We start from the raw sequence: 8,435 nt of genomic DNA on the forward strand, positions 1-8,435 counted from the left end.
TTTCTTTCTTTTCTGGGGATTGCGTTCACCGGATTCTTAAAAATGTCCCTGTCTCCCACAAGAGTTGAGAATCATCATGCTTATAAATAACAAATTTTCCCAAAGACCAGTAACTTACTTATAAAAGCCAAGGCTCTGACTTTGTTGAGTTATTAGAATTGCACGAATGCTGTTTTCTTCTTTTCTCTTGTCATTATAACTCAGCTACACTGAAGACTGAGTAAGTAGAATTAACACTTGAGCCTATGAAGTAAACACCAAAGAATAATCTGTTACACATTGAAGCTAATTTATAAAAGAACCTCTAAAATGCAACCCAGGTAGAAACTGAACAAATTAAAAAGTGAAAATGTTAAAATGTAAATACTATAATGGTTTCATTTTAGCTTTTAATTTTCTATCAACAAATAGCTCAGTTCTTTCAAACTTGACACACAGGACCATGGTAGAAAACTATACAAATTGTTACGAACAACTGACAGTACAGGGGTAAGAGCTTAGGTTTTGAAAAACTTAACTTTAATGTTTTAGGACATGTGGTCAAAAGAGACACATTTTCTGAAAAAGATGCAAAAATCCTCAAAAAGATACTGGCAAATAGAATGCAGCAAATTATAAAAAAGATCATACATCTCAACCAAGTAGGATTCATTTCAAGGATTCAAGGATGGTTCAACATACACAAATCAGTAAATGTAATATACCACATAAACAATAAACATAAGCAAAGACAAATATCACATGATCATCTCAATAGAGGCAGAAAAAGTATTTAACAAAGTCCAAAATCCATCCATGATTAAAAACCCTGAAGAAAACAGAAATAGAAGGTCTTTATCTCAATCTGATAAAAGCCTTCTCTGACAAACCAACAGCCAACATCATACCAAATGGAGAGAAGATGAAAGCTTTCCCTCTAAAATCAGGAATAAGACAAGGATGTCCACTATCACCACTTTGGTTCAGTATAATTCTTGAAATATTAGAAAGAGCAGTAAGACAAGAGAAAGACATAAAAGGGATAGGGAAGGAAGAAGTTAAATTATTACTATTTGTTAATGACAAAATCCTCTCCATAGAAGACCCCAAAATCTCCACAAGACTTCTAGAACTAATATCCAAATTCGGTAGTATAGCAGGATACAAAGTCAACACTCAAAAATCTATACCATTCCTGTACACCAATAACAAACTCACAAAGAGGGAAATTAGGGAAACAATACCATTCACAATATCATCAAGAAAAATCAAAATTGGTACTTAAGAATTAACCTACCCAAGAAAGTGAAAGACCTCTACAATGAAAACTATAGCATAATGAAAACTACAGGCCTGTGAAAAAGGAAATTGAAGAGGATACTAGAAAATGGAATGATATCCTCTGTTCCTGGGTAGGCAGAACCAATACAGTCAAAATGGCCACATTTCCAAAACTGTTAACATAGATTTAATGCATTCCCAGTCAAAATACCAATAGTATTCCTTACAGAACTACAGAAAGGAATCCTACAATTCATATGGAACCAGAAGAGATCCAGAATAGCAAAAGCAATTTAGGCAACAAGGTCAAGAAAGGAGGCATCACAATCCCAGACTTCAATTTATACTACAAAACCAAAAAAAAAAAGACTTGTAGATTAACGGAACAGAATAAAAGATAAAAGAAACAACTCCAAGCACATTTAGCTATGTCATTTTTGTCAAAGAAGGCAAATCTCTCCACAGGAAGAAAGATAACCTCTTGAACAAAAGCTGGGAAAACTGGCTATCTACATGCTGAAACTAGACCCATATCTCTCACCATGCAATAAACTAAAATCAAAATGGATCAAAGATTTAAACATTAGAGCAGAATAAATCTGCTGGAAGACAAAACAGGTAAAACTCTTTAAGACATAAGTGTAGGCAAAGACTTTCTGAACAAAACAAGACAATACCAAGAATCAAAAATGGGATCACATCAAATTAAAAACTTTCTGCATAGCAACAGAAACCACCACCAGTGTGAAGAGACAACCCACAGAACGGGAAAAAGGTTTTGCTAGCTACTCCTCAAAAGACTAATACCTGGAATATATAAAGAACTCAAGAGGGTTCCTACCACCATTCACTGAAAAGTGTGCCTTGCTACACCTAAAATGTACAAAACAGTAGTTTATACTGAACACTCTTTTTACTTCTAGGGGTCTGGAATTCAGGTATGTGCCAGCTGCCTAGTCACCAGTCCCAACAAAAATCCTGACTCAACTTTTTGGTTGACAACATTTCACACCTGCAGAAAAAGAGTAGGTGCTGGACCATTTGAGAACATCTGTGACTTCACTAGAAGATTCTAGGAAGCTCAAAGCTGGCCACCCCAGGACTTCCTCCATGTGCCTCTTTCCTTTGCTAATCGTGTTTAGTATCCTTTCCCTGCAGTCAATCAGTAGTCTTCCCAGTAAACTGCTGAACCTTGATGATCTAGGGAACACCAAGACATCTAATTTTTAAAACTAATTATTAGTCTGGTTTATTAGGTTTATATCACTAAAGGTATCCTAATAAGCAGTTTATATTTAATCACGTGTCTCTTAACCCTCACAATTGGTCATGTTGATATTTATTTAAGGGATGAAGCAGGTAGAAGATGCAAGTCAAAGGCTTTAAGTAGTTTCCAGACGGTATGGCTAGACAAAATGCACAGAATACTTAAGACAAAATAAAATCACTGACAGAATTTTTTCCATGTACAATCACTAACAAAAATAAACCTCAAGAGTGCATAACAAATGCTTTTGTTAGAATATAAATTTCACAACTTATACAGCCAAAAGTTACATCATTTATTGTTTCTGTGTTCATACTGAAATGATCTCAGGCTCAGTTAATTGGAATCTAGCTTAGAGGTTACTGGCCAAACATACTATTTCTCACATTACTCATTATATGACAACCATTCCTTTTAACAGCTTTTGGAGGGTAGAAGGAAGAACAGAAGACATACTATACTCCATTACACATTCAAAATTGTAAGATCCATCACAATTTCAGACACTAAAAAAGTAAGAAATCATTAGGCGCGCTGGTATACCCTGCCTCACCTCAGGAGGATGAGGCAGGAGATCAGTGAGTCTGATGCTGGGTGATTTAATGAGACCCTGTCTCAAAAATATGGGGCTGGGGATGTAGCTCAGTGGTAGGTAAACAGAAATTCATTGTCCAGTCCAGCCAAAACGAAACAAAAAAACCAAACAACTAAAAAAGCATATCTGGAATCCATAAAATACAGTAAAAAATGCTTCATGTAGAATACAACAGCCAACACAAGCCTGCCCAAGCCTTCACCCTGGGAAAAGAGAGGGAACAATACCTAAGCTTTTGAAAACCAATTGTTTTCAACAAACAATAGAGTTGGGGGAAGCAGATGGTTTGAGCAGTGGGAATTATTCTCTTGATGGCAGCCTGAGGCTTCCTTATTCAATAGTATTTTAAGAGCAAAAGGGCACCCTGGAGGGCAGGAGTTATTACTCACCTGTGCACAGTGCTACATTAGTGGGCAATCCACAGCATAACTAAGAAGGCTTGTTAACAGGCAAATTCCTGGGCCCACAGCTAGGAGACTGAATTGCCCTATTTCAAGACTGGGGCCCAGCAATCTATATTAACATAACTGAGCTCTCCTAATGAATTTTACAGCCACTAACATTGCGGAACAGTTGAATTCAGCTCAATTAAACACACACCTGGAAAAAATGATATATAATGCCTCTAACAAGGTTGTTCGGGCTGACCTAAAACATTTTTCAGGACACAGAAATTTTCATTACTCTAGTGAGTTTCTCCTGTTCATCCTAAGCCATGACTGGCAGTTGCTTTTAGTTTTATTTTAGAAAGAAAATGAGTTATAATTCACTAATATATTTTGATGACCACGCGGTTATAAAGATAAGGCCCGATAAGGAATCATCCAGCCATTAGTGAAAAGCTGGGTAAATCAGGTTCTCCACTTAAAGATGATCCAGGTGAAAAACTGGACTGAATGTCTACCTGATGAGTCGTGAAATCACAGCCTCTTGACTCTCAGGCCTGGACTTCTGAAACCACAGTGGATAACCTGGTCTTCTTAACCTGACAAGCCAGGCAATGAGCAGCCATTCTTGGGTTACTTTCCGAAAAACTAAGTGGAGGCCTAGGCTGCTGTTTTAAAGTCAGAAGTGGGCCAAGCGCCTCAGTCCCGCCTTCCCACTCGCGAACTTCGGCGCTCCCGGCCGAGCAGCGGGCGCCCCAGCCCGGGCCCACGTGGCGGCCGCGCGTCCACCTCCCTCGCAACCCTCGCACCGTCAGTCCAGGTCCCGGAACCGCAGGCGGCAGCACACGTGTGCCCCTCTCGGCGTCCCGGACCTCCGCACGTCCGGCCCCAGGTCCCGGCGCGCCCAGACTTCCCGATGCTCGTCCCTGGCTCCCCAACCCCTAGCCGGGCGGTCGGGCCTGGGCCCCCCAGGAGCGAACCCCGCGGTCCCACAGGGCCGCTTCCGGGAGACCCGCGCGACCTGCTACTTGGGCCTGCAGCGCCGCCCGCCCGCGGCCTTCGCCCTACTCACCGCGGCAGAAAGCAGAGTGGACGTCGGGGGGCGGGGCGGCGTGGGGACGTTCGGGCGCGCCGGCCCCGCCCTGGAGAGCGCTCCCTGAGGATTCCTCCTCTTGCTCAGCTATAAATTGAGAACCCAGTGCGTGGTACTTTTTAAGGTTGATAATCTACATCTGGAGGTTGCGGGGAAGTGTATGAACTTGGAAAAGTCTTCGCTCACGCTCTTGTCCCTCATTTATGAGGTGAGATTGCACCAGATATGCTGTGGTGTCCCTAAGGGGCTCTCACATTCCCTAAGCCCAAGTGTCTGCATCAGTTTCCATAATATTGAGAACAAAATCAATTGGATTGGAATAAACATTGAGGAGCTGTAAAATGTCTAATATTTATTTTTATTTTTCATCTTGTTTCTACTTCTGTCTTGTACACTTCAGGAAGCACTCACTGGTTTAGATTGTGTAAGAGGTGTTTGTACTCACTTTGATCCATAACAGATCGAGGTAATTTTTTTCTTATATATGACTTCAATATTTATACCATTACTACCAGCCTAACTAATATAAGGAAAGTGAGACACAATGAAGTAACCCGCTGAACGTTTTCAACCATTAGATAACAGAACTGAGAAGTAAAAACCTGTTGACTCTTGGGCTGCTATAGAAAAACACCGTAGACTAGGTGGTGTATAAACAACAAAAATTTGTTTCTCAGTTCTGAAGCTGTGAATTCCAAGATCAAGGCACCAGCAAATTCACTGTGCCTGGGGAAGGCCCCTCCCGGATTCATTCCTGCTAGCTGTATCTTCACATGGTAGAATGGGCAAGGCAGTTTTGCGGGGCCTCTTTTACAAATGCACTAGTCCTATTCATGAAGCCTTTATCCTCATGACCTAAAATTCCCAAAGACCCTTCCAAATCAGAATGGCAATTTATTTTCAACATACGAATTTTGGAGACTACATTTACATCATAACACTCATGCTATGAATACTTTTATGGACCTCTGTTTCTGCATCTGTAAAAGTAGTTAATTTCATCTAATAAAGTTCTTGTGAGCCCAAGTGAGGTACAGTAAATAAAAGAATCTTAAAGCTATAAAATGCTGTTCACCTGAGAGGCATTTGTCAAATCCCACTCAGCATCTTGAACATGTTTCCATAGAATGAGTTAAGTACAATTGGGCTTATTACACGTGTATGCTTCATTTCATTCACAAAACTCATCAAGCAAAGCACCTTCAAATTAATGTAGTCATATCACTATGGAATGAGGTTTACCTCACTGGCATTTACCATAATGTTAAGTGAAATAAATTGGACACACAGCTTAAATATCGTATAGTTTTCCTTATATATAAACCCAAATTACAAATAAAGAACAAAATAAAAGATAGATGATAGGAAATAGGGAGACAGATTTCTCACTAATGGGAAGGTTAATAAAAGATGGAGGGAAGGGGAAGGGGAAGGGAGGAGTGGGTAAAAAGATGGAAACAAGAATTAAGATGTGTTATGTACATGTACCAACTCCCACAAGGAATGTAAATATTATGTACTACAAACATGTATTAATACAAATAAATAAACAAATAGCCAAATTTAAGAGTGACCAAGACCAAGGTCTTACAATACTATACTTCTGATACACCTCCTGGAACTCAATATATTTGATCTGACAAAAGCATAAGTAACTTTGAAATTATATATTTATATAATGGGGTAGGACATTTATTGCCTTTAATTCTGAGACCTACAACAGAACTGTGGAAAAGTAGTTGTTACTCTTTTCTTACAACTAGACATTGAGTTAGCACTCCTGTTTTCTTTTCTTGATCGTGGTCTAATTTCTTCTAAGACCTGTTCCTATAGGAGTGTCAATGTTAGACTGCTAACTATACTCTCTGCACTTAATGGGTGAGTACAGATGTTCACAGGAACCCCCCCCCAACAGCCCTGCAGCGCTACTTGGTGGCCAGGTGCATCCACCAGTGCCCAGGAGGTATTAGCCCACAGTCTGCATAAGTGCCTGTCCTGCTGGTCACTGAACCCGTACTGCCTCACCCTGTCAGGACTAAGAGAAGTAGTCTCCTGGACCCAGCTATGCCATGACCCACAGCAAACAGACAGACTTCAAGAGATGGCAAGCTGCCGGTCTGGATACACTAGGTCATGGATATGGGTGAGCAAGAGCCTTGTTCAAGCAGTGTCACCCTCCAAGCGCCATGGTGCTGGCAGCCCAGGGCAGAGTTGGTGTCTGCTCTGACTAGCTGTAAATGCTGTGAGATGTGTACGCCATCCTAACTCTTCTTTGCATCTGTGTCCTGGTGCCTGTCAGACACAGAAGCCAGCAGTGGGTAATGGGCAGTGTAGGATAGGGAGGTGGAAAGGGGGGATAAACTGCATGTGGCATACCCTGTGGTTGTTATTCCTTCATTCATTTAACAAAACAAATTAAAGATTAATTAAAAATTTCAAGATGGTCACTGCAGAGTATTAAATGCCAAAGGGGGACTGTGGGTCACTGCACTGATTGCATTCCATGAAGTTGGCCCTGCTTGCCAGTCAGCATCAGCAAGCTGAGAGCTGAAGTACATATTTAAGTAAAATGACTTTTGCCATTTTTTTTCTTCAAATCTACTGCACCCATTTCCTGCCCTGAAATGGATGGAGAAGGAAGAATGGAGGAATGGAGGAGGCTGAAGGAGAGGTAGGTATTAAAGTGCAGATTTTACCTTTTTCCATTGGCAGACTCTTCAGTGCAGAGTTGAGGTCTGAGCTGGAGAAAGGGAAAATGAATTTTAATCAAACTAGGTTTTAGACCTAAAATGAGTACATATTTATGTGGTTCCTTATTCAGTAATTGAGTAATAACATAAAATATACCAAAAGCTATAGGATCTATTTAAAATGTCAGCAAGGAGAGGAGAAGGAATAACCAAGGGGACATTTGGACAGTGATTAGTGAAAAATAAAGCCATTTTCTGTCTATACATTTAACCAATTTAGGTTATTCTACATAAAACATGGTTCAACAATTAACCAAACAGAAGTCACTAGGAATTCCATACAACTCACTAAATAAAAAGGGATAATGATAATATAATGGTAAAATCAAGTAATGTGAATAATTTGAAGTGAGCTGATTATTTCAGTCAAAATGGAATGCTGATTATTTGATGACCAATATGCAATTAATTACTTTAATTGCCGAGGGACACACCATCATTTGTCCAGCTGAACAATAATCACATTAGTCTAGGTCAGAACAGTATTCAAAATAATTACATATAATTTATTCTACTTCAAATATAAATCTTCCCCAAAGATATACACTCTAGGGTTTTATTCTTTTTTTATTAATTTTATTGGTATATTTTATTGGTACATTTTAGGTATGCAATTCATTTACATTTATCATTTGGTGTTTGTACCTGTATATGATGTATCTTGGTTCTTATTTTTTTCCCCATTATCTGTGCGCCCTTCACCCCCTCTGCCCTTACCTATTTACATAGATTTCATTTCCATTTTTTTTCTTTTCTCATAGTTTTTCCTTTCCCTCTTTTCCTTTCCCCTTCTCCTCCCTTCAATCCTTCATCTTTGGACCTTTTTTCCTATTTCAAATACTCTAAGGTTTTAAAGAGGTCATTTTGTAACTCAACCACATTTTCAGCTTCTACACCATCTTTCTTTTGCCTTAAATTTTTTCCTACTTACAATTCATATTATCTTTATAAATCATATTCAATTATTAGAGCTCATTTTCACAACAAATTTCCCTTCTCTTCTGTCTACTTGAGCTGCATATTTATTCAAAAGCATTCATTCAGCAGGTCCTGAGGCTTCTACCCCATTGATCCATGATTTAAT

The 8,435-nt window shown here is 39.5% G+C and overlaps 1 protein-coding gene across 23 annotated transcripts in view; it reads right to left on the minus strand.

Annotated features, from left to right (window-relative positions):
• The window catches only part of Riox2 (ribosomal oxygenase 2), a 54,567-nt gene that overhangs the window by 33,500 nt on the left and 12,632 nt on the right, over positions 1 to 8,435 (minus strand). For 14 of the 23 annotated variants that reach the window (XM_087208516.1, XM_087208492.1, XM_087208476.1 and 11 more), the window contains exons 1-2: positions 4,318 to 4,574; positions 119 to 243 (exon numbers count right to left, since the gene is read on the minus strand). The gene's annotated coding sequence lies outside the window, so the exon portion shown is untranslated. The other 9 variants (XM_087208494.1, XM_021238840.2, XM_004857932.4 and 6 more) reach the window with 5 other exon arrangements.

Source organism: Heterocephalus glaber, unplaced genomic scaffold (assembly GCF_053883595.1).
Source record: "Heterocephalus glaber isolate CG9 unplaced genomic scaffold, H.glaber_assembly_v1.0 deba00000122, whole genome shotgun sequence".
NCBI lineage: Eukaryota > Metazoa > Chordata > Mammalia > Rodentia > Bathyergidae > Heterocephalus > Heterocephalus glaber.